This window comes from Hemiscyllium ocellatum, unplaced genomic scaffold (genome assembly GCF_020745735.1).
Source record: "Hemiscyllium ocellatum isolate sHemOce1 unplaced genomic scaffold, sHemOce1.pat.X.cur. scaffold_154_pat_ctg1, whole genome shotgun sequence".
NCBI classification, from domain to species: Eukaryota; Metazoa; Chordata; class Chondrichthyes; order Orectolobiformes; family Hemiscylliidae; genus Hemiscyllium; species Hemiscyllium ocellatum.
Window position 1 is genome coordinate 1342695 of NW_026867806.1, and position 26330 is coordinate 1369024.

Below are 26330 nucleotides of genomic sequence, written 5' to 3' on the forward strand. Positions count from 1 at the left end.
TAGAGGGGATGTCAGAGGCGGGTTCTTTACACAGAGAGCTGTGAGAGCATGGAATGCGTTGCCAGCAGCAGTTGTGGAAGCGAGGCCATTGGGGATATTTAAGAGACTGCAGGACATGCATATGGTCACAGAATTTGAGGGTTTGTACATTAGGTTTACGTTCCATAAGGATCAATGGTCGGCACAACATCGTGGGCTGAAGGGCCTGTTCTGTGCTGTACTGTTCTGTGTTCTATGAAGTGTATCTGTACCTTGCGACCATCTGCACCCTGTACTGACAGATAGTGCTCCCTCAATACCTTAGAAACCATCCCCCAGTATGTTTATCCCCAGAACACCTCGTAAACCTGTTTGTCAACTTTCAGCAGAAGCAGCCTCAGGGTGTTGAGCACAGACTGAATGACTCAGTGACGCTTGGATCAGGTCAGATCAAATTCTCAAGCAAACAGATGGCTGGGGATATTCAGTAACAACGGTGAGGAGAGAGAGGAACAATTCACATTTCAAGGGACCCTTCCTCAAAACGGCCTGTTCTGAAGGAGCTTTCCCGCAGAAATCACTGGATTGAAAGGTAAACTCTGTCTGTCTCTTTCTCCCTCTCCCTTCAGAGATGCTGCCGGACATGCTGAGCTTCTTCAGCCATCTCTGTATTGATGTTTCAGGTCTCCAGTGCATCCGTACAGATTGGTTTTAGTGTTGAATTCTCAAGCTTGCTCTGTTCAAGGGATTGAACCCCTCGGCTACAAAGGGGGGTCAGTTACCTCAGCTAACAGGTTTGTGATGTCAACATTGTTGGTTCAAACTCTGTCATGTCTGAAATTACCATGAAGGCCCCTGATTCTCAACCTCGCCCCTCACCTGAGGTGTGTGACCCACCAGGCCTCTCTCTCTGTCAGGACAGCAGCTCTCGGGTCCTCCTGGTCTATACTAACTTCCCAACTTTAAAAAGGACACTCCAGGAAGAGAGCTCTTTACATGGTTCAGGTCAAAATCCTGGAGCTCCCTCCCTAACATCACTGTGGGACACCCAAGGACTGCAGTAAGGAGAGTACAGCTCACCCCCACCTTCCAGGTAACTATTAGAGGGGGTGGGAATCACATGCAAGCCCCATTTGAAAATAAGTTTATTACAGGGTGACGGTGGATGGTCACTAAGACTGTTTCTGTACCTGTGCTGCAATCAGCATAACGATGAAGCAAAGGGTGGGTTGAAGATGACAATGATAGCCTTTCGTAGGTTGGTGTTTATTGGAGTTTGTATCGACAGTATGAATGTTTGAGCACTTATTCAAGGGCATGCAGGTAGCTGCCAGAGGAAGTGATGGGGGCTGGTACAATTGTGACATTTGAAAGCCATCAGGATGAGTATGTGAATAGGAAGGGTTTAGAGGGATATCAGCCAAGTGCTAGCAAATGGAACGAAATGAGATGAGAATATCTGGTTGGTATGGTCGCGTTGTATAGGAGGGTCTGTTTCCAAGCTGTGTATCTCTGTGACTCTGTGCCTCTGAATAGTCTATTACAGAGAGTTTCAGACAGGGCTTGGTTTCTGTGTCTCGCTCATACTTCCTCAGAATCTGCAAACCCTATGTCTCCACATTTCCACAAGACTCCATGAAATAGAAAAAAGACGGTCAGTGCTGAGGGAGTGCTGCACTGTCAGAGGGTCAGTACTGAGAGAGTGCTACACTGTCAGAGTTTCAGTACTGAGGGAGTGCTGCACTGTCTGAGGGTCAGTACTGAGGGAGAGCTGCACTGTCAGAGGGTCAGTACTGAGTGAGAGCTGCACTGTCAGAGGATCAGTGTGGAGGGAGTGCAGCATTGTCAGAGGGTCAGTACTGAGGGAGTGCTGCACTGTCAGAGGGTCAGTACTGAGGGAGAGCTGCACTGTCAGAGGGTCAGTACTGAGGGAGAGCTGCACTGTCAGAGGGTCAGTACTGAGTGAGAGCTGCACTGTCAGAGGATCAATGTGGAGGGAGTGCAGCATTGTCAGAGGGTCAGTACTGAGGGAGTGCTGCACTGTCAGAGGGTCAGTACTGAGGGAGTGCTGCACTGTCAGAGGGTCAGTACTGAGGGAGTGCAGCACAGTCAGATGGTCAGTACTGAGGGAGTGCTGCACTGTCAGAGGGTCACTGCTGAGGTAGTGCAGCACGGTCAGAGGGTCAGTACTGAGGGAATGCTGCACTGTCAGACGGTCAGTCCTGAGGGAGTGCTGCACTGTCAGAGGGTCAGTACTGAGGGAGTGCAGCACAGTCAGAGGATCAGTTCTGAGGGAGGGCCGCACTGTCAGAGGGTCAGTACAGAATGGAGTGTTTCACTGTCAGTGAGTCAGTACTGAGGGAGTGCTGCACTGTCTGAGGGTCAGTACTGAGGGAGAGCTGCACTGTCAGAGGGTCAGTACTGAGGGAGAGCTGCACTGTCAGAGGGTCAGTACTGAGTGAGAGCTGCACTGTCAGAGGATCAGTGTGGAGGGAGTGCAGCATTGTCAGAGGGTCAGTACTGAGGGAGTGCTGCACTGTCAGAGGGTCAGTACTGAGGGAGTGCTGCACTGTCAGAGGGTCAGTACTGAGTGAGAGCTGCACTGTCAGAGGATCAGTGTGGAGGGAGTGCTGCACTGTCAGAGGGTCAGTACTGAGGGAGTGCTGCACTGTCAGAGGGTCAGTACTGAGGGAGTGCAGCACAGTCAGATGGTCAGTACTGAGGGAGTGCTGCACTGTCAGAGGGTCACTGCTGAGGTAGTGCAGCACGGTCAGAGGGTCAGTACTGAGGGAATGCTGTACTGTCAGACGGTCAGTCCTGAGGGAGTGCTGCACTGTCAGAGGGTCAGTACTGAGGGAGTGCAGCACAGTCAGAGGATCAGTTCTGAGGGAGGGCCGCACTGTCAGAGGGTCAGTACAGAATGGAGTGTTTCACTGTCAGTGAGTCAGTACTGAGGGAGTGCTGCACTGTCAGAGGGTCAGTACTGAGGGAGTGCAGCACAGTCAGATGGTCAGTACTGAGGGAGAGCTGCACTGTCAGAGGGTCACTGCTGAGGTAGTGCAGCACGGTCAGAGGGTCAGTACTGAGGGAATGCTGCACTGTCAGACGGTCAGTCCTGAGGGAATGCTGCACTGTCAGACGGTCAGTCCTGAGGGAGTGCTGCACTGTCAGAGGGTCAGTACTGAGGGAGTGCAGCACAGTCAGAGGATCAGTTCTGAGGGAGGGCCGCACTGTCAGAGGGTCAGTACTGAGGGAGTGCTGCACTGTCAGAGGGTCAGTACTGAGGGAATGCTGCACTGTCAGAGGGTCAGTACTGAGGGAGAGCTGCACTATCAGAGGATCAGTACTGAGGGAGTGCTGCGCTGTCAGAGGGTCAGTACTGAGGGAATGCTGCACTGTCAGTGAGTCAGTACTGAGGGAGTGCTGCACTGTCAGAGGGTCAGTACTGAGGGAATGCTGCACTGTCAGAGGGTCAGTACTGAGGGAGAGCTGCACTATCAGAGGATCAGTACTGAGGGAGTGCAGCACTGTCAGAGGGACAGTACTGAGGGAATGCTGCACTGTCAGAGGGTCAGTACTGAGGGAGTGCAGCACAGTCAGATGGTCAGTACTGAGGGAGTGCTGCACTGTCAGAGGGTCACTGCTGAGGTAGTGCAGCACGGTCAGAGGGTCAGTACTGAGGGAATGCTGCACTGTCAGACGGTCAGTCCTGAGGGAATGCTGCACTGTCAGAGGGTCAGTACTGAGGGAGTGCAGCACAGTCAGAGGATCAGTTCTGAGGGAGGGCCGCACTGTCAGAGGGTCAGTACAGAATGGAGTGTTTCACTGTCAGTGAGTCAGTACTGAGGGAGAGCTGCACTATCAGAGGATCAGTACTGAGGGAGTGCTGCGCTGTCAGAGGGTCAGTACTGAGGGAATGCTGCACTGTCAGTGAGTCAGTACTGAGGGAATGCTGCACTGTCAGAGGGTCAGTACTGAGGGAGAGCTGCACCATCAGAGGATCAGTACTGAGGGAGTGCAGCACTGTCAGAGGGTCAGTACTGAGGGAGTGCTGCGCTGTCAGAGGGTCAGTACTGAGGGAGTGCCGCGCAGTCTGAGGGTCAGTACTGAGGGAGTGCTGCACTGTCAGAGGGTCACTGCTGAGGTAGTGCAGCACGTTCAGAGGGTCAGTACTGAGGGAATGCTGCACTGTCAGACGGTCAGTCCTGAGGGAGTGCTGCACTGTCAGAGGGTCAGTACTGAGGGAGTGCAGCACAGTCAGAGGATCAGTTCTGAGGGAGGGCCGCACTGTCAGAGGGTCAGTACAGAATGGAGTGTTTCACTGTCAGTGAGTCAGTACTGAGGGAGTGCTGCACTGTCTGAGGGTCAGTACTGAGGGAGAGCTGCACTGTCAGAGGGTCAGTACTGAGGGAGAGCTGCACTGTCAGAGGGTCAGTACTGAGTGAGAGCTGCACTGTCAGAGGATCAGTGTGGAGGGAGTGCAGCATTGTCAGAGGGTCAGTACTGAGGGAGTGCTGCACTGTCAGAGGGTCAGTACTGAGGGAGAGCTGCACTGTCAGAGGGTCAGTACTGAGTGAGAGCTGCACTGTCAGAGGATCAGTGTGGAGGGAGTGCAGCATTGTCAGAGGGTCAGTACTGAGGGAGTGCTGCACTGTCAGAGGGTCAGTACTGAGGGAGAGCTGCACTGTCAGAGGGTCAGTACTGAGTGAGAGCTGCACTGTCAGAGGATCAGTGTGGAGGGAGTGCAGCATTGTCAGAGGGTCAGTACTGAGGGAGTGCTGCACTGTCAGAGGGTCAGTACTGAGGGAGTGCTGCACTGTCAGAGGGTCAGTACTGAGGGAGTGCAGCACAGTCAGATGGTCAGTACTGAGGGAGTGCTGCACTGTCAGAGGGTCACTGCTGAGGTAGTGCAGCACGGTCAGAGGGTCAGTACTGAGGGAATGCTGTACTGTCAGACGGTCAGTCCTGAGGGAGTGCTGCACTGTCAGAGGGTCAGTACTGAGGGAGTGCAGCACAGTCAGAGGATCAGTTCTGAGGGAGGGCCGCACTGTCAGAGGGTCAGTACAGAATGGAGTGTTTCACTGTCAGTGAGTCAGTACTGAGGGAGTGCTGCACTGTCAGAGGGTCAGTACTGAGGGAGTGCAGCACAGTCAGATGGTCAGTACTGAGGGAGTGCTGCACTGTCAGAGGGTCACTGCTGAGGTAGTGCAGCACGGTCAGAGGGTCAGTACTGAGGGAATGCTGCACTGTCAGACGGTCAGTCCTGAGGGAGTGCTGCACTGTCAGAGGGTCAGTACTGAGGGAGTGCAGCACAGTCAGAGGATCAGTTCTGAGGGAGGGCCGCACTGTCAGAGGGTCAGTACTGAGGGAGAGCTGCACTGTCAGAGGGTCAGTACTGAGGGAATGCTGCACTGTCAGAGGGTCAGTACTGAGGGAGAGCTGCACTATCAGAGGATCAGTACTGAGGGAGTGCTGCGCTGTCAGAGGGTCAGTACTGAGGGAATGCTGCACTGTCAGTGAGTCAGTACTGAGGGAGTGCTGCACTGTCAGAGGGTCAGTACTGAGGGAATGCTGCACTGTCAGAGGGTCAGTACTGAGGGAGAGCTGCACTATCAGAGGATCAGTACTGAGGGAGTGCAGCACTGTCAGAGGGTCAGTACTGAGGGAATGCTGCACTGTCAGAGGGTCAGTACTGAGGGAGTGCAGCACAGTCAGATGGTCAGTACTGAGGGAGTGCTGCACTGTCAGAGGGTCACTGCTGAGGTAGTGCAGCACGGTCAGAGGGTCAGTACTGAGGGAATGCTGCACTGTCAGACGGTCAGTCCTGAGGGAATGCTGCACTGTCAGAGGGTCAGTACTGAGGGAGTGCAGCACAGTCAGAGGATCAGTTCTGAGGGAGGGCCGCACTGTCAGAGGGTCAGTACAGAATGGAGTGTTTCACTGTCAGTGAGTCAGTACTGAGGGAGAGCTGCACTATCAGAGGATCAGTACTGAGGGAGTGCTGCGCTGTCAGAGGGTCAGTACTGAGGGAATGCTGCACTGTCAGTGAGTCAGTACTGAGGGAATGCTGCACTGTCAGAGGGTCAGTACTGAGGGAGAGCTGCACCATCAGAGGATCAGTACTGAGGGAGTGCAGCACTGTCAGAGGGTCAGTACTGAGGGAGTGCTGCGCTGTCAGAGGGTCAGTACTGAGGGAGTGCCGCGCAGTCTGAGGGTCAGTACTGAGGCAGAGCTGCACTGTCAGTGGGTCAGTACTGAGGGAGTGCAGCACTGTCAGAGGGTCAGTACTGAGGGAGAGCTGCACTGTCAGAGTGTCAGTGTGGAGGGAGTGCAGCATTGTCAGAGGTTCATTACAGAGAGAGTGCTACATTATCAGAGGGTCAGTACTGAGGGAGCGTTGCACTGTCAGTGGGTCAGTACAAAGAGAGTGCTACACTGTCAGGGGATCAGTACTGAGGGAGTGCAGCACTGTATGAGGGTCAGTACTGAGGGAGAGCTGCACTGTCAGAGGATCAGTGTGGAGGGAGTGCAGCATTGTCAGAGTGTCAGTGTGGAGGGAGTGCAGCATTGTTCAGAGGTTCATTACCGAGAGAGTGCTACATTATCAGAGGGTCAGTACTGAGGGAGCGTTGCACTGTCAGTGGGTCAGTACAAAGAGAGTGCTACACTGTCAGGGGATCAGTACTGAGGGAGTGCTGCACTGTATGAGGGTCAGTACTGAGGGAGAGCTGCACTGTCAGAGGATCAGCGTGGAGGGAGTGCAGCTTTGTCAGAGGGTCAGCACTGAGGGAATGCTGCACTGTCAGACGGTCAGTCCTGAGGGAGTGCTGCACTGTCAGAGGGTCAGTACTGAGGGAGAAATGCACTGTCAGTGAGTCAGTACAGAGGGAGTGCTGCGCTGCCAGAGGGACAGTACTGAGGGAGTGCCGCACAGTCTGAGGGTCAGTACTGAGGGAGAGCTGCACTGTCAGAGGGTCAGTACTGAGGGAGTGCAGCAATGTCAGAGGGTCAGTATTGAGGGAATGCTGCACTGTCAGAGGGTCAGTACTGAGGGAGAGCTGCACTGTCAGAGGATAAGTGTGGAGGGAGTGCAGCATTGGCAGAGGTTCATTACAGAGAGAGTGCTACACTATCAGAGGGTTAGTACTGAGGGAGCGTTGCACTGTCAGAGGGTCAGTACTGAGGGAGTGCTGCACTGTCAATAAGTCAGTACTAAGGGAGTGCAGCACTGTCAGAGGGTCAGTACTGAGGGCGTGCTGCACTGTCAGAGGATCAGTTCTGAGGGAGAGCCGCACTGTCCGAGGGTCAGTACTGAGGGAGTGCTGCACTGTCAGAGGTTCAGTACCGAGGGAGTGCTGCACTGTCAATAAGTCAGTACTGAGGGAGTGCTGCACTGTCAGAGGGTCAGTACTGAGGGAGTGCTGCACTGTCAGAGGGTCAATACTGAGGTAGTGCTGTGCTGTCAGAGGGTCAGTACTGAGGGAGTGCTGCACTGTCAGAGGGTCAGTACTGAGGGAGTGCTGTTCTGTCAGAGTGTCACCTCTGATGGAGTGCTACACTGTCAGTGGGTCAGTTCTGATGGAGAGCTGCACTGTCAGAGGTTTTGTCCTGAGATTGGGCCACACTGTCGGAGGGTCAGTACAGGGTCACTTCCACACTGTCAGAGAGTCAGTACAGAGGGAGTGCATCACTATCAGAGGATCAGTGTGGAGGGAGTGCAGCATTGTCAGAGGGTCAGTGTGGAGGGAGTGCTGCATTGTCAGAGGGTCAGTGTGGAGGGAGTGCTGCATTGTCAGAGGGTCAGTGTGGGGGGAGTGCAGCATTGTCAGAGGGTCAGTGTGGAGGGAGTGCTGCATTGTCAGAGGGTCAGTATGGGGGAGTGCAGCATTGTCAGAGGGTCAGTGTGGAGGGAGTGCAGCATTGTCAGAGGGTCAGTGTGGAGGGAGTGCAGCTTTGTCAGAGGGTCTGTGTGGAGGGAGTGCAGCATTGTCAGAGAGTCAGGACGGGGGGATTGCTATGCAGTGAGAGAGTCAGCAATGATGAAGTGCACACTCTCTGCTGGTCAGTGCTGATGGATGGCCATGCTGTCAGAGTGTTGCACTGTGAGAGGGTTACTACTGAGGGAGCGCTGCACTGTGAAAGGGTTAGAACTGAGGGAGCACCGCACACTGAGGGGTTTAGTACTGAGGGATCACCGCGCTGTGAGAGGGTCAGTACTGATGGAGCGCCACACTATGTGTCCGACAGTCAGTACTGAGTGATTGCCGCATTGCCAGAGGGTCAGTACTGAGAGAGTGATGGACTGTCAAAGGGTCATTACTGAGGGAGCGCTACTTGGTCAGTGTGTCAGTTCTGAGGGTGTTGTTTCAGAGGGTCATTACTGAGGGAGTGCTGCACTGTCAGAGGGTCAGTACTGAGGGAGTGCTGCACTGTCAGAGGGTCAGTACTGAGGGAGAGCTGCACTGTCAGAGAATCAGTGTGGAGGTCGTGCTGCACTGTCAGAGGGTCATTTCAGAGAGAGTGCTACACTATCAGAGGGTCAGTACGGAGGGAGCGTTGCACTGTCAGAGGGTCAGTGTGGAGGGAGTGCAGCATTGTCAGAGGGTCAGTAGTGAGGGAGTGCTGCACTGTCAGAGGGTTAGTGCTGAGGGAGTGCTGCACTGTCAGAGGGAGAGTGCTGAGGGAGTGCTGCACTGTCAGAGAGAGACTGCTGAGTGAGTGCAGCACTGTCAGAGGGTCTGTATTGAGGGAATGCTGCACTGTAAGAGGGTCAGTACTGAGGGAATGCTGCACTGTCAGACGGTCAGTTCTGAGGGAGTGCTGCACTGTCAGAGGGTCAGTACTGAGAGAGTGCTGCACTGTCAGAGGGTCAGTACTGTGGGAGTGCAGCACTGTCAGAGGATCAGTGTGGAGGGAGTGCAGCACTGTCAGAGGGTCAGTACTGAGGGAATGCTGCACTGTCAGACGGTCAGTACTGAGGGAGTACTGCACTGTCAGAGGGTCAGTACTGAGGGAGTGCTGCATTGTCAGAGTGTCACTTCTGAGGGAGTGCTGCACTGTCAGAGGGTCAGTACTGAGGGAGTGCTGCATTGTCAGAGTGTCACTTCTGAGGGAGTGCAGCACTGTCAGAGTGTCAGTCCAGAGGGAGTGCTGCACTGTCAGAGGGTCAGTACTGAGGGAGTGCTGCACTGTCAGAGGGTCATTAATAAGGGAGTGCAGCACTGTCAGAGGGTCAGTACTGAGAGAGTGCTGCACTGTCAGAGGGTCATTACTAAGGGAGTGCTGCACTGTCAGAGGGTCATTACTAAGGGAGTGGTGCACTGTCAGCGCATCAGTCTGAGGGATTCCTGCATTGTAAGGGAGTCAGTACTGAGTGAGTGCCACACTGTCAGATGCCCTGAATGGCCTAATTTCTGCTCTCATGTCTTGTGGTCTACGAGGAATATCTGGAATTGTTCAGTACATTGCTGCTTCTGCGTCCTACAGACCCTGCTCAGCAATGATTCCCGTGTCCAGATTCCAGAGACTGTGTTCAAACAGACCGTCTTCATTTGGTTTTTGAACTTGAAGAGGTTCCATCCTCTTTTCCCAGGGTTGGAGGTTTCGTTTCACGTGACTGACCTGCCAGCTCAAAGGGATATTTTCATGCTGCAGGGCTGAGGTTTATTCCTCAGCTTCCGTCTGCTCATCCCAAATGGATCCCATTGCCCCACACTCAGCACAGTCGTGTGTTCCTTATTTCTGAGCCTCCCAATGCTCATCCACTTCCAGAATGACATCCCACACTCCTCCAAACCGTATCGCAGGGTAATTGCCTGGGAGAGAGGAGGGCTAAGAGGGGAAATAAAAATCTGAAAGGACCTTACAGTGACATTAAGGATGAATTGATAATGAGAGAAAGAGTAGGTTGTGGAACACAGTGAGAGTTTGTGCATGGACCCAGAGGGTGTAGTGAATGGATGCATTTTGTCAGTGCTCACTGGGACAGGGTTGATAATAAATCGTGGAGATGCTCTGTGATTTAATTAAATGAGTAAACATATATATAGAGAGAGATGGTTCTGAGTGGTCTGGCCTTCTTACAACCCAATAAATCTCCAAAGACGGTGGAAATGTATCTCAGTTTACCGAATGAGGTGATGGAGGAAGTAGCAGGTACACGAGCAAACATTTTCAAATCCCCCCTGGCCACAGGAGAGTTGTCGTCGGACTGACCATGTGGTACTGTTATTCAAGAGGGAGCATGGGATATACCAGGCAGCTCCAGGCCAGTCAGGCTAATATCGTGGGTGGGACGTCTGTTGGAAGCAATTTTGAGATATAGAATTAATCAGCATTTAAAGAGACTGGAGTTCATGAAGAACAGTCAGAATGGTTCTGTTAAGGGGAGGTCAGGTCTGACCAATGGGATTGCACTGTTTAAGGAGGTGACCAGGTGTGTAAATAAGGGCAATACTTTCCTGTCGCCTGCTTGGAGGTTAGTGAGGCTTTTATCAGGACCCATACCGGAAACTGATGGATGAATATAAAAACTCAAGATCCAAGGAATTTGGCGCAGAATGCTGAGTGGCAGGAAGCAGACAGTGATGGCCCAATGAGAAATCTCTGTCCGTTCATGTCTCACTGTTGGGGTCTTGCTGATGTGGCTGATAGAAAAGATGTAGGTTTGAATGGTGGATGGTTAATCATTGGGTTCATGAATGAGATGAAGATTGGTTGGGTGATAAATACTGAGGAGGATAGCCTTAGGTTACAGAAGGATGGAGATGGCCTTGTCAGATGGACCGATCAGTGACAACGGGTGAGGTGCCTGAAGACTGGAGGGTGGTTAATGATGGGCCATTATTGAAGTAAGGCTGCAAGGAACAGCCATTGAACTATGGAGCTGTGAGCCCGATGGCAGTGGTGGGTCAGCTGTTGGAGAGCATTCTGAGAGACAACTTACATACATTTGGAAAAGCAAGAATTGATTAGGGATGGTCAGCTTGGCTTTGTTTGTGGAAATGATGTGTCCAACTTGATGGAGCTTTTGAAGGGATGACCAAGGAGACAGATGAGAAGGTTTCACATGGGAGACTGCTTAGTAAAAGGTTAGATGAGATGACATCCAGGGAGAGAGGACAGCACGGTGCCTCAGTGGTTTGATTCTAACTCCCGGTGACTGTCTGTGTAGAGTTTACACATTCTCTCTGTATCTGTACGCGTTTACACCGGGTGCTGCAGTTTCCTCCCACAGCCCAAAGATGCCATGGGAAATGCAGCATTACAGGGATAGAGTAGAGGATGTGAGTCTGGGTGGGATGCTGTTCAGACAGTCAGAGTGGGCCCAATGGACGGAATGGCTTGCTTCTACACTAGGAATTCTAAAATTAATCCAGAGAGACAAGTCATGTTCTGGGAACCTGGACTCCAACCTTGAACAGGGGTGGATGTGGGTCCTTACCGTCTGAAGGGGTTTGAACACAGTCTGAGGGGGGAGCTGGGCTGAGCCCTGAAGTGTTGAGGGTGTGAATGATTTGAGGAGCTACTGTCTGAGGGGCTTTGGGGGTTAAACACAACAAAGTGGTGCTTTCTTAGATATTGAGGGAGCACTTTCTGAGGTACTGAGGGAGCACTTTCTGAGGTACTGAGGGTGCACTGTCTGAGGTATTGAGGCAACACTCTCTGAGGTATTAAGGGAGAAATATCTGAGGTATTGAGGGAGAACTATCTCAGGTATTGAGGGAGCACATCCTGAGGTACTGAGGGAGAACTAAGCAAGGTATTGAGGGAGAACAATCTGAGGTATTGAGCGAGCCCTTTATCAGGTATTGAGGGAGTACTATCTGATGTATTGAGGGAATACTATCTGATGTATTGAGGGAGCACTTTCTGAGGTATTGAGGGAGCACTGTCTGAGGTATTGAGGGAGCACTGTCTGAGGTATTGAGGGAGAACTACGTGGGTATTGAGGGAGCACTTTCTGAGGTATTGCTGGAGAACTATCTGAGATATTGAGGGAGCACTTTCTGAGATATTGAGGGAGTACTGTCTGAGGTATTAAGGGAATACAATCTGAGGTATTGAGGGAGAACTATCTGAGGTACTGAGTGAGCACTTTCTGAGGTACTGAGGGAGCACTTTCTGAGGTATTGAGGGGGCACTTTCTGAGGTATAGAGGGAGAACTATCTGTGGTACTGAGGGAGCACTATCTTGTGGTACAGAGTGCAGAGGATAGAAAGGAACAGATGCAATTCCCTGATCATTTCCTCAGCGTCCCCGAGGCACTCTGGTGTTGTCATTTGAAATGGAAGCCACTCCCCATTTCAGAAGATTCAGATCATTTTAAACAATCAGTGAAAAATAACAGCAGGATGTGTCTGAAACATGGTCAGTTTGTCCCCCTCACTCTGTCCCCCACTTCTCTATTCCCCCTCTCCATGACCTTCTCTGTGTCCCACTCTCTGTGTCCCACTCTCTGTGTCCCACTCTCTCCTTATCCCCCCTCTCTGAGTCCCCTGCTCTCTGTTCCCCGCTTTCTGTCCCCCGCACCTTGTCACCCTCGCTCTGTCCCCTTCGCTCTGTTCCCCACTCTCTTTGCCCCTGCTCGCTGTCCCTCTCGCTCTGTACTCCGCTCTCTGTACCTCTTCTATCTCTCCCCCCTCACTCCACTCGCTCTCTCCCCCCACCTCTCTATCCCTCATGTGGTCCCCTCTCTCTGTGCCACCTCCACTCTATCCCAATGCACCCTTTCCCCCGCTCTCTGTACCCCTCGTCTCTACCTCCCTCCTCTCTGTCCCCCGCTCTCTGTCACCCCTCTCTCCCCCTCTCGATCTGTCCCCATCTCCCTCCCCCTTCTCTCTCTCCCCCACCCGCCCCTCTCTCTTCCCCCCATTCGCCCTCTCTCTCTCCCCCTCTCTCTGTCACCCTCACTCTATCCCCCCTCTCTCTATTCCACCTCTCTCTGTGCCCTCTCCCTGACAACCTCTCTCTGTCCACCACTCGCTCTCTGGCCCACTCTCTTGTTCCCCACTCTTTGTTCCCCGCTTTCTGTCCCCCTCGCTCTAACCCCATTGCCCGTCCCCCTCTCTCTTTACCCCCTCTCTCTCCGCCTCTCACTCCCCTCCCTCTCACTCTCCCCACCTCTTTCTCCATCACGCTGTTCCCCTCTCTCTGTCCCCCTCTCTCTGTCCTCCTCACATGTCCCCCCTCTCTGTCCCCGCCTCTCTGTCCCCCCCCCTGTCCCCCTCTCTCTGTTTCCCTCTCTCTGACCCTACACACCGATTCCCCCACTATCCCCTCTCTCTGTCGCCCCTTTCTGACCCCCCTCTCTGACCTGCTGTGTCCCCTCTCTCCTTACCACCTCTCTCTGTCCCCCGTGTCTCTGTACCCCCTCTATATTCCCCCCCTGTGTTCTCCACTCTCTGTTTTCCATCCGTCTTAACCACTCTCTGACCCCTCCCTCTGTTCACCCCCCACCCCGCTCTGCCCCCGTCCCTCTCATTCTGTCCGGCCCTCTATGTCCACCCTCTCTCTATTCACCCTGACCCTTCTCTTTTCCCCCCCTGTCCCCTTCTCACTGTGCCCCCTTCTCTGTCCCCACCTCTATATCTGCCCTCTCTCTTTCTGTGCCCATCTCTCTATCCCCCCCCCCCGTCCCCTCCTCTCGGTCCCCCTCTCTCTGTAGCCCCTCTCTGTCCACCATCTCTCCCTGTCCCCCCTCGCTGTCCCCCCCTCGCTGTCCCCCTCTCGCTGTCCCCCCCCTGCTGTCCCCCCCTCGCTGTCCCCCCTCGCTGTCCCCCCCTCGCTGTCCCCCCTCTCGCTGTCCCCCCTCTCGCTGTCCCCCTCTCTCTCTCTGTCCCCCTCTCTCTCTGTCCCCCTCTCGCTGTCCCCCCTCTCTCTGTCCCCCTCTCTCTCTCTGTCCCCCTCTCTCTGTCCCTCTCTCTGTACCCCGCCTTTGTCCACCCTCTCTCCCTATTCCCCATCTCTCTGTCTCCCTCTCTGTTCCCCCTCTCTGTGCCTCCTTTCTATCTCCCACTCTCTCTGTCCCCCTTTTACTGTCCCCCTCTCTCTGTCCTCTTCTCTCTGTCCCCCCTCTCTCTGTCCCCCTCTCTCTGTCCCCCCTCTCTCTGTCCCACCCTCTCTGTCCACCCCCTCTCTGTTCCCCCTCTCTGTCCGTCCTCACTCTGTCCCCCCTCACTGTCCCCTTTTCTCTGTCCCCTCGTCTGCCCTCTCTCTCTCTCTGTGCCCCCTCGCTCTGTCTCTCTGATCTCTGCCCCCTCATCTCTGCCCCGCTTCCTCTCTGTTCCCCCTCTCTCTATGCCCTCTCTCTGTCCCCCCTCTCTGACCCCCCTCTCTCCTTACCACCTCTCTCTGTCGCCCGTATCTCTGTACCCTCTCTATGTCCCACCCTGTGTCCCCCGCTCTCTGTTTTCCATCTCTCTTAACCACTCTGTCTCCCAGTCTCTGTCTCCCAGTCTCTGTCTCCCACTCTCTGTCCCCTCTCTCCGCGCCCCCCCGCCCGCGCTCTCTGTCCCCCTATCCCTGTACCCCCTCTCTCTGTACCCCCCTCTCTGTTCCCCCTCTCCCCGTTCCCCCCTCTTTCCTTAACACCTCTCTCTGATTCCCCTCTCTCTGTCCCTCCTCTCTGATGGCCCTCTCTCTCTGTCCGCGCTCTCTCTCTCTGTTCCCCTCTCTCTGCTCCCCCCTCTTTCTGTCCACCCCTCTCACTTTCCACCTCTCTCTGCCTCCTCCCTCTGTCACCACCACTCTCTGTCCCCCTCTCTGTACCCCCCGTTTCCCCCTCTGTCTCCCGCTCCGTCCCCCCCCGTCCCCCACTCTCTGCCCCCCTCTCTCGCTGTCCCCCTCTCTCTGTCCCCCGCTGTCTCTCGCCCCTTTCTCTGTCCCCCTCTTTCAGCCCCTGGGTACCCCAATTTCTGTCCACCCCTCGCTTCGTTCCCCCCTCTCTGTCCCCCCTCTCCATCCCACCTCTCAGACCGCCCTCTCTCCTTACCACCTCTCACTGTCCCCACTCTCTGTCCCCTACTCTCTCCCCCACTCTCTGTCACCCCTCTCTCGCTGTCACTCTCTCTCTGCCCCGGGTCCTCCACTTTCTGTCCACCCCTAGCTCCATTCTCTCCTCCATCCCCCCTCTCTATCCCCCCTCTCTGACCCCACTCTCTCCTTACCACCTCTCTCTGTCCCCCGTGACTCTGTACGCCCTCTATTTCCCCCCGTGTCCTTCGCTCTGTTTTCCATCTCTCTTAACCACTCTCTGTCCCCCACTCTCTGCCCCCGGGTCCTCCACTTTCTGTCCACCCTCGCTCCATTCCCACCCTCTCTGTCCCCCCTCTCTGTCTCCCCTCTCTATCCCCCCTCTCTATCCCCCCTCTCTGTCTCCCCTCTCTATCCCCCCTCTCTATCCCCTCTCTCTATCCCCTCTCTCTATCCCCCCTCTCTATTCCCCCCTCTCTATCCCCTCTCTCTATCCCCTCTCTCTATCCCCCCTCTCTATCCCCTCTCTCTGACCCCCCTCTCTCCTTACCACCTCTCCCTGTCCCCCATGTCTCTGTACCCCCTCTATTTCCCCCCGTGTCCCCCGCTCTGTTTTCCATCTCTCTTAACCACTCTCTGTCCCCCACTCTCTGTCCCCACACTCTGCCACCCCCTACCTGATCCCCTCTCTCTGTGCTCCTAACTCTGCCCCCCTCTCTGCACCACCTCTCTCTGTCCCCGCTCTCTCTCTCTATCCCCCTATCTCTTCCCCCCACTCTGTCCCCTCTCTCTCTCTCTGTCCCCCTATTTCGGTCCCCTGTCTCGCTGTCCCCTGTCTCGCTGTCCCCTGTCTCGCTGTCCCCCACTCCGATCCCCTCTCTCTGTCCCCACCTCTCTCTGTCCCCACCTCTCTCTGTCCCCCTCATTGCCCCGCCTCTCTCTGTCCCCCTCCCTCTGTCCCCCTCTCTCTGTCCCCCTCTCTCTGTCCCCCTTTCTCTGTCCCCCCTCTCTCTGTCCCCCCTCTCTCTGTTCCCCCCTCTCTCTGTCCCCCCCTCTGTCCCCCCTTCTGTCCCCCCTTCTCTCTGTCCCCCCTCTCTGTTCCCCCTCTGTGACCCTCACTCTGTACCCCCTCTCTCCCACAGCTCTCTGTCGTCCACTCTGTCCCCACGTCTCTGTCCCCACGTCTCTGTCCCCACGTCTCTGTCCCCCTAAGTCTGTCCTCCTCTCCTGTCACCCCCCTCTGTCCAGCCTCTCTCTGCCCCTCACTCTGTCCCACCCTCGCTCTGTCCACCCTCTCTCTGTCCCCCCGTCTGTCCCCCTTCTCTCTGTCCTCCTTCCTCTGTCCCCGCTCTCTCTGTCACACCTCTCTCTGTCCCACCTCTCTCTGTCCCACCTCTGTCTGCCACCCCTCGCTCTGTCCCCCTCCCTCTGTCGCTCTCTGTCTGTCCCCCCACTCTCTGTCCCCCTCACTCTGTCCCCCACTCTCACTTTCCCCCACATCTCTGTCCCCACCTCTGTCCCCACGTCTCTCTGTTCCCCTCAGTCTGTCCTCCTTTCTCTGTCACCGCCCTCTCTGTATCCCTTCTCTCTTCCTCCTCTCTCTGTCCCACCCTTGCTCTGTCCACCCTCCCTGCCCCCCTGTCTTCTGTCTCCCCTCGCTCTTCCCCCCCCTCTGTCTCCCCTCTCTCTGTCCCCCTCTCTTAGTCCCCCTCTCCACGTCTCCCCTCTCTCTGTCCCCTTTTCTCTGTTACTCTCACTCTATCCCCTTCTCTCTATCCCCTTCTCTCTATCCCCTTCTTTCTGTCCCCTCTCTCTGTCTCCCTTCTCTGTCCCCTTCTCTGTGTCCCCCTCTCTCTGTGTCCCCCTCTCTCTGTGTCCCCCCTCTCTCTGTGTCCCCCCCTCTCTGTGACCCTCACTCTGTCCCCCAGCTCTCTGTCCCCCACTCTGTCCACACGTCTCTGTTCCCCTAAGTCTGTCCTCCTCTCTCTGTCCGCCCTCTCTCTGTCCGCCCTCGCCTCTCTCTCGCACTCTCCATCCATCTTGCCTTCCCCTCCCTCTACCCCTCTCTCACCCTCCCCCTCTCTTGCCCCCCTCACTCGCGCTCCCCCTCTCTCGCCCTATCCTCTCTCGCTCTCCCTTTCTCTTGTTCTCCCCTCCCTCCCTTCCCTGTCTCGCCCTCTCCCTTCCTCTCGGCCTCCCCTCCCTCCTTCCCCTCTCTGACGGTCCCCTCCCCTTCCTCTCGGCCTCCCCTCCCTCCTTCCGCTCTCTGACGGTCCCCTCCCCTTCCTCTCGGCCTCCCCTCCCTCCTTCCCCTCTCTGACGGTCCCCTCCCCTTCCTCTCGGCCTCCCCTCCCTCCTTCCCCTCTCTGACGGTCCCCTCCCCTTCCTCTCGGCCTCCCCTCCCTCCTTCCCCTCTCTGACGGTCCCCTCCCCTTCCTCTCCCCCTCTCTCGCCCTCCCCATCCTCCCTCACCTCCATCCATCTTGCCTCCCCCCTCTCTTGCCCTCCCCTTCATCCCTCTCCACTCTCACCCTCTCCTTCCCTCCCTTCCCTCTCACTCCCTCTCCCTCCTTCAAGCCCACCCCGCCCTCGCCCTCCCCTCTATCGCCCTCCCCTCCCTTTCTCCCCTCTCTTGCCCTCTGCTCTCACCCTCTCCATTCTTCTCACCCTCCCTTCCCTCCTCTCTGTTGCCCTCCCCTCTCTTGCCCTCCTCTCTCTCACCCTCACCCTTCTCTAACCCTCCCCTCCCTCCCTAGCCTGTCGCGCCCTCCCCTCCGTATCTCCCCTGTCTCCCCCTCCCTCCCTCTCACCCTCTCCTTCCCTCTCGCCCTCTCCTTTCTCGCCCTCCCACCTCTCACACTCCCCTCTCTCACCTTCACCCCTCTCTCACCCTCCACTCCCTCTCATACCCTCACCCTCCCTCACCCCCTCCCCTCCCTCCTTCCCCTCTCTCGCCCACCCCCCTCTCACCCTATCCTCTCTCGCCCTCTCCCTTCCTCGCACCCTCCCCTCCCTCCCCTGTCTCTCCCTACTCTCTCTCTCCCTCCCCTCTCTCACCCCTCCCCTCTCTCGCCAACCCCCTTCCCTCTTTCGCCATCGCCCCTCTCACCATCCCTTCTCTCACCCTCCCCCTCTCTCGCACTCCTCTATCTCGCCCTCTCCCTCCCTCTCGCCCTCTCCCTCCCTCATGCCCATCCCCCTCCCTCTCCTCCCTCTCTCGCCCTCCCCTCTTTCACTCGCACCCTCACTCTCGCCTTCACCTTCCTCTCCCCTCTCGTGCACTGTGCTCTCTTGCCCTCCCCGTCTCTCGCCCTCCCCCTCTCACACCCTCCCCCTTTTCTCGCCCTCCCCCCCCCCCCCCCCCGTCGCACCCTCCCCTCCCTTCCCTCTCGTCTCCCGGTCTCCCCTCTCTCGACATCTCCTCTCTCATCCTCCTCACTCTCGCCTTCCCCCCTCTCTCTCCTCCCTCTCCCACTCTCTCTCCCTCTCGTGCTTCTCTCTCTTGCCCTTCACTCCCTCACTCCTCTGTTTCAACCTCCGTCTCTCAAACTCTCCCCTCTCTCTCTTCGTCCCCTCCCTCCTTCCTATCTCCCGCCCTCTCCCTCCCTTTTCGTCCCCCCTCGCGCTCCCTCTCTCTCCCATCCCCTCTTTCGCCCTCTCCCTCCCTCTTGACATTCCCTCCCCAACCTCCATCCCATCTCTCGCCCTCCCCTATCTCACCCTATCTCTCCCGTGCCCCCTCTCTCTCTTCCCCCTCTCCTTCACTCTCCCTCCACCTTCTCTCACTCTTGACCCTCCTCAATCAGTGTCTCTCTCTCTCTCCCCCACCTTCCTCCGTTTCTCTCTGACTGAATCGCTCTCCCTCCTTCCCTCCCTCCCTCTGTCTCAGACACATTCAGTCTCCCTGGTCCTTCCCTCTCCCTCTGACCCAGAGACTGGGGGTGTGGGGTTGGTTGGTCGTGAGGCTGCGTGTGTGGGGGGGGGGTGAGATGTGGGAGGTAGGAGGAGGGGAAAATGGGGGAGAGATGGAACTGCTGGAGGGAGACAGAGACAGCAGGACAGAGAGAGTGAGGGTGAGGGGATAGGGAAGATGTGGGCAGGTGGAGAAACCGAGGTTGGGGGAATTGTGTGTGAGAGGGGAAACGAGGGAGTGTGAAGAGGAGAGGTGATGAGGGAGAGAGAGAGAATTGAGGAGAAAGTGAAGGGGAGAGGTAATGGGGAGGCCAGGCTGCAGTGGGGGGACAGAGGGAGTTAACCCCAGCTCCTGAGCTCAGGGCGCGGTGCCCTCCCCTTCCCTGAGGACCAGGACTCGGGGCTGAGTCTGTCTCTCTCCAGCTCAGCTTCTCCAACACAAAGACACACAACAACATCGGTCCCTCTGCTGCTCGGCACGCTGTAATCAGCATTTTTATTGGTTACAAATGGAAGTGATGGATACAGTCAGTGGGATGGTGCCTTTTCTCACTGGCCCCTGAGTTGTGAGAAACATTGAAATGTTTCCCTGTAACCCCCCTGTGGGATAAGGAGGGACAAACCAGCGCTCCCCTCAGTCTGTTACCATAGCGACAGGCTGCTCCATCGCTGAAACACTGAACTGAAATGAGAAAATCCCGGATGGTGTGATTAATGAGGGAATTTGATGGATGGATGGATTTGGGTGAAGGGATATTTCAGCACATTCTTCAGCTGCTGCCTGAACTTAGTCTGGGTCACGGCATAAATCGCGGTGTTTGTGCAGCAACTGAGGAGCTGCAGCATGAAGCCCAATTCCCGCACAAACCAATCGAGAAACACAGGGGTATGCACAATAAACCTCATCCGGTTCCATATAGAATACAGCATGAACGTTGACCATAACAGGATGAAATTGGCCGAGATCACAAACAGTAAAATGATGGATTTTTTTCGGTTTCTCATTTCAGTGTCAGACTGAGCGTCCCCATTGGTGTGAGCGCGGAGTCTCCTGCGGGCTCTGCTGGTCACTAAAATGTGTCTGACGGTGAGAACATTGAGCAGCAGAATCAGGAGAAATGGGACCCCCGGGGTTAGAATGTGGTGGAGGAACTCGATTGTGACCCAGACACTGGACAATTGAACAGCGTCTGTTACATCACAAAACCAGGGGGCGTTCCCCAGCCGATACCGAGCCATGAGCATAAAATACCAGGAAATGTTCTTTAAACAGCTCAGCACAGTCACTGCTCCCAGAACCACAGCCGCCGTTTTCTCACTGCAATATTTACTTTTCAGCTTCTGGCAACAAATGGCCACAAACCGATCAAAGGTGAAAGTGACGGTGAACCAGACAGAGCAGTCAGTGGCTGCATAAAGCAGGGCGGCGTGGATATTACACACGGGGACAGAGTACCTCAGGAAATAAAACTGTTCCCGATAAACAATGGGAATGTGTCTCAGGATCAGGTCGAGGATAATGACCAGGAGATCCGCCGCTGCCATGGCCCCCAGGTAACGTCTGACACATGGAGACAATCCACAATCTTTATAAAGCAGGACGTAGATGGTCACTACGTTAACTGTGAGGAAGGAAAACAAACCCATTATCCATCAGCCTGGAGGCAAAGGGACCCGTTTGATCGGGGACCCAGTGAGATTTTCAAATGTGTCCCTGTATTCAGGGATTTATTAAAATAATTGGACCTGGAATAACAAATGGGAAGGTCGGAATTACTGACAAAAATGTGACAGAAACCACAAGAAACCCTCCCTCCCCAAACACACAGAGACACATCCATGATGACAGATGGTTTCTAGAACATTCCGACACACTCGATCACTCGAGAGCAGGCACAGGTCACTCCTTCCCAGTTCCTAATACGGAGGGTGGGAATGTTGCTGTCCTGAAGGATTCTCTCCCAGTTTCCTGAAGACAAACAGAGTTTGGGAATTCCTGTATTTTGGTCTAAATTGTGGTCGATCCTGTGTCGTGAAGAAATGTAAACGCAGGGAAAACGTATTCACCCCTTTAACTGCCTGAGGGGCCTTCGGAACAGTGTCTCCTTCTCCCTGGAACGGGATCTCTTCCCTCGGGATCTTATCGTTTGTTCAATTCACTGACGTCCGGCCGTTCACAAACAAACAACGTCAGGGACAGAACGTTCTGGGGAATGTCAGTTATAGAATGTCAGGGACAGAACGTTCCGGGGAGTGTCGGTTATAGAACGTCAGGGACAGAACGTTCCGGGGAATGTCGGTTATAGAATGTCGGTGACGGAACGTTCCGGGGAATGTCAGTTATAGAATGTCAGGGACAGAACGTTCCGGGGAGTGTCGGTTATAGAATGTCAGGGACAGAACGTTCCGGGGAATGTCAGTTATAGAATGTTGGGGAGAGAACGTTCCGGGGAATGTCAGTTATAGAATGTCGGGGGCAGAACGTTCCGGGGAATGTCAGTTATAGAATGTCGGGGACAGAACGTCCCGTGGAGCTCCTTGACCTGTCTATCACCTTTCACCCCTATTCACCCCACCACCATGATACACTGTGCACAGGTTACATATCTGTCCAGCACCGAGAGCTGTGCAGACCACATCATTGTATTATCTATAAACCTCAACCAGACAGTCTGACCAGCACAGAGACCTGTGCAGTGATCACCCGTGAATTCATATGTAAACCCAGGAGCAGTTACCCTCCCAGCATGTAGGACTCTGTACCCCACCCCAGTGCATTGATCTGTAACCCAGGAGCAGTTACCCTCCCAGCATGTAGGACTGTGTACACCACCCCAGCGCATTGCTCAGTAACACTGTGTTAGATCCCTGCCCAGTGTGGGGAAACTTGCAGCCCATGCTGGAAGTGACAGGACCTCCAGCTCCCACCAATTTACAGCTCCATATCGATATTGTGCCATGTCAAGGGGGTGCTGTGGGTGTGAACATCACTGCCAGAGAGAGATGGCGGGGGAATCAGTTTAAATATCATCACATGGGATGGGTTTGTGGTATAGACATAGAGGAGGAGACTGAGAGATAGTGTCATGGACGGCTGTGTTCTCAGGTTTCAGAATACTGAAATGTAGACACTTCGATAGCATCCGGTTACATGAGCCAGTCTTCCCAGGAAAGACGGGAAAAGGGGACATTGGTGTGAGGTGAAATGATGGAGTTTGGATGAACGTTTGTTCTACAGCTTTGTAATTGGGAGTAGTTACAACAGAATCTCTGACTCACTGGGCAGAGAGATTATCTGTACGTGGCCAAGCTAGATTCCTGGTGCTATCCTATCAAACACAACTCATTGACGACCCACACACCCCACCCCCACCATAGTGTCCCTCTCATTCAGTACCAGCTTGGTTCTCCCACCCATCATGGCTGGAGGGACTCACAGTCGCCCGGGTGCCCCTGGATATTCCATGACCCCTGGCACTGGTGCCATCTTTAAAAGGCCAATGGGTACACGGCTGACCTTTCTCAGTTAGGAGCTGCCCTGTACAGTTTACCCCGAGCATGAAAGATATGGGGCAATTACACCACGGTTTGTCGACTGGGGCACGGAGGTCCTGGTGGATGGGCTAGTACAGAGGGTGACCATTCTCTTCCCAGAGAGAGCCACACCAGCAGACCCACTGAGCATGGTCTGTGCTCCCCACCCAGCTCAGTGCAGTTTCTGTGATCTGAAGAAATGTCCAGCAATACAGCACATGCATCAAAAACCTTCCCCGCTCTGTCAGGATAAGGGTCACTGTGTTCTCTCTGCTCCCTCACACTCACGGTATATCTGTTATAGCACCGACCCCCGAACAAAGCTCTTGCTCATATACACGCGGCGCTCTCTGTTCCTTCAGCCCCTTTATAATGGCACGGCCTGTTTTAAACTGTCTTTCTTTATCTTTCATATCAAAGTGCATCACCTCATACTGCTCTGCGTTGATCCCTATCTACCAGCGTGTCACTGTCCTGTTAGAGTTCCACACTGTCCTCCATAGACTTTACAATCCTTGCAGGTTTGGTACCATTTAGAAACATTAAGATTGTCACAGTCCCCATGAAACAACTGAAATCCTGTCCCACACACAGGAGTGTGAGCAAGTGAGATACTGATATATTCCCAAGGACAGAGTCAAATAATGACATACTGTCAATGGATCAACAAAAATCCTGACATATACGAGACAGAGTAGATGAAATATTGACAAACCACAGAGCAAGAGAAATCCTGATAGGTTCCACTTATCTATATTCACCAGGGTATAATGGGATGAAGTTGAAAGCGTGTACTGTACCTTTAAGAGAGAGTGAATGCTGCTCTGAACTGAGAGCTTACAAGTACCTGTGATATGAGAGGATGGCAGACCCAGAAACAGTATATTACTACAGAGCTGGAGTCTGGTTATAAGCAGTTAAGAGATAGAGGGTCTTTCAGATCACTTTCAGTGTTAAAAAATACATTGTTGTTTTTATTTAATCAGTGGAATTTGGGAGTTCTCTGTCACTCATATTTTAACAGTTTCGAGGTGAATTGAGCATTTATTTATGTTTAGTTTAAATTACCAGATGAGATCTATGCTGTGCCCTAACAATTGCTGTGTGTGTATCTGTGTGTCTCTGTGTGGGGCAAGTCTGGCTGTCTCTGTGGTGCTTAAAGTGATGCAATGTCACCCTCTGCTGGCCTCCCCACGCCACTGCACCGGCATTGGCAGAGGGTGAAAACCAACAGGAATTCACTCAGAGAGGGGGAGGGAGAGGGCAGCTGCTCACAGCACCATCCAAACTGATGTCTTATCCATGTACTGATCTAAATATCCTTTAAACGTTGTAACTGTCCCTGTTTTCACCACTTGCTCTGCAAGTTCATTCCACACACAAGCCAGCTTCTTCTAAAATAATTACCTCTCATGACTTTTGTAAATCTTCTTTCCTCGCACCTTAAAATATCACTCAGTTTTGAATCCCCAACTCTCGGTAAAAGACATCAGCCCTTCAGCTTATCTGTACCCCTTATCATTTTATAAACCTCTGCAAAGTTTCCCCTCTATATAATATACTCTAGGGAAAAAAAGTCCCAGCCTACCCAGCCTCTCCTTATAGCTCAATCTCTCCATTTGCAGCAACATCCAGGTTAAACTCTTCTGAACCCTCTCCAGGTTAATAATATCAAGGTCAATAATATCAAAGTGAACAGTCAATGTATTTTATAAGGGTAATGGAGACCAAAACTAGAGGACATAGTTGTAAGGTAAGAGGGGAAACATTTAAAAGTGACCTAAGGGGCAGATGTTTCACCCACAGGTTGGTGTGCCTGTTGAATGAGTGGGCAGGATGACCAGACTGGACACAGTATTCCAGAAGAGGTCTCACCAATGTCCTGTACAACCTCAACATGACGTCCCAATTCCGATACTCAAAGGTCTGACCATTGAAGACAAGTGTGTTAAACACCTTCTTAACCACATTACCTATATGAGATGCAAATTTTAAAGAATTATACCTGATGGCCGAGGTCTCTGTTCTACAACACCGCCAAAGGCCCTGCGTTTAATTGTATAAGTCCTGCTCTTGTTGGATTTACCAAACCCAGTATCTCGCATTAGTCCAAACTAAACTCCATCTGCCACCCCTCAGCCAGTGAGTGACATTACCACCTCCTCACCTTCCCCGTTTAATTTTAAAATGTCCCCCCCCTCTCCAGGAGGCCTGCACACTCCGGCCTTCATTTTCACAAAGACCCTGAGCTTGGTTTGCCTTGTGTGGTTAGAGGGAGGAGGGACAGATTGCAGACACAGTCAGTGGGGAGGAGAGGCTGGAAAGTATCCTTTCATGGCGTGGTATCATTTCATGGTTTGAGACACATGTGAGAGTTGAGTTATACTGATCGGTGTTTTGGGACCAGAAATTATGGTCTTTCTCCGTGTCTGATGTTCAGTAATAAAGATCTACTTGAGACCCTTCATTGGGCAGAATATGTCTGCAGGATTCCTTTCCCTAATATAGTAGACTACAGATAATAGCGATTAAAGATGGTCAGAGTTAATTTCGATCTTGCACTTGTTTAACAAAACAAAGTGTTTTGTGTAGTTCAGTAATGGTAACCTGATTATAATAAATCCACACCGAGCTGAATGCTGTACCTTAAAATGTGACCCAAAATCTGGGTATAGTAGTGTCGTGGGTAGTGTCCCTGTCTCTGAGCCATGACTCTGGGTTTGATTCCAATTCCTGAAATTGTTTGGTAGTGTTCCTAGCTCTGGACCAGAAGGTGTGGATTCATGTCCTGCCTGTTGCAGAGGTATGTCTCAGCATGTCATAACAGACTGATGAACAAACACACGGGAGAATAATGTTACAGCTTTATGGGTATTGCTGAGTGGTGCTCGTGTCCCTACCTCCGGGCACAAAGGTCTAGGTGTAAATCCCACAGAAGTGTCTCCTAATATATCTGAACAAACTGATTAAACTGGTTTTAGAATTGTGACTTGATGGAGAAAGAACAGGTGTCGGTGTTGAATGTCAGCATTTCGGCCCAGGATCATTGAAAGTACAGCCATTCGTGTTGATTGAAGTCACATTTCGCAGCAGTAAAGGTTTATAAAATCAGAATGGTCATGGATAGGGTTTGTAGTCAAGGTTTTTCCCCAGGTTAGGGGCGCTCAAAACTAGAGGATATTGGTGGAAATTGAGAGGGGAAAGGTTTTGAAGAGGCCTAAGGGGCACCTTTTCACACAGAGGGTGGTGTGTATATAGAATGAGCTGCCAGAGGAAGTGGTGGAGGCTGGTACAACTCCATCATGTAAAAGGCATCTGGATGCTGACAGACCTACCAAGATTTTCCAGCAATTTCTGTATTTGTTAAAACATTAATTTTAACACCGGTATCTGTGTTAGCTGTTTGGATACAGAATTGGCTGGCCAACAGAAGACAGCGAGTGGTAGTGGAAGGAAAATATTCTGCCTGGAAGTCTGTGGTGAGTGGTGTTCCACAGGGATCTGTCCTTGGGCCTCTACTGTTTGTAATTTTTATAAATGAGTTGGATGAGGGGATTGAAGGATGGGTCAGCAAGTTTGCAGATGACACGAAGGTTGGAGGTGTCGTTGACAGTATAGAGACCTGTTGTAGGCTGCAGCGGGACATTGACAGGATGCAGAGATGGGCTGAGAGGTGGCAGATGGAGTTCAACCTGGATCAATGCGAGGTGATGCATTTTGGAAGGTCGAATTTGAAAGCTGAGTACAGGATTAAGGATAGGATTCTTGGCAGTGTGAAGGAACAGAGAGATCTTTGTGTGCAGGTACATAGATCTCTTAAAATGGCCACCCAAGTGGACAGGGTTGTTAAGAAAGCATATGGTGTTTTGGCTTTCATTAACAGGAGGATTGAGTTTAAGAGTCGTGAGATCTTGTTGCAGCTCTATAAAAC

The 26330-nt window shown here is 53.4% G+C and overlaps 1 long non-coding RNA gene across 2 annotated transcripts in view; it reads left to right on the forward strand.

Moving 5' to 3' along the window:
- Positions 1-385: 385 nt before the first annotated feature.
- The window catches only part of LOC132810143 (uncharacterized), a 33414-nt gene continuing 7469 nt past the window's right edge, over positions 386-26330 (forward strand). For both annotated transcript variants that reach the window (XR_009642743.1, XR_009642744.1), the window contains exons 1-2: positions 386-571; positions 20204-20419. This is a non-coding gene — a long non-coding RNA (uncharacterized LOC132810143). The remainder of the gene's footprint in view (positions 572-20203; positions 20420-26330) is intronic.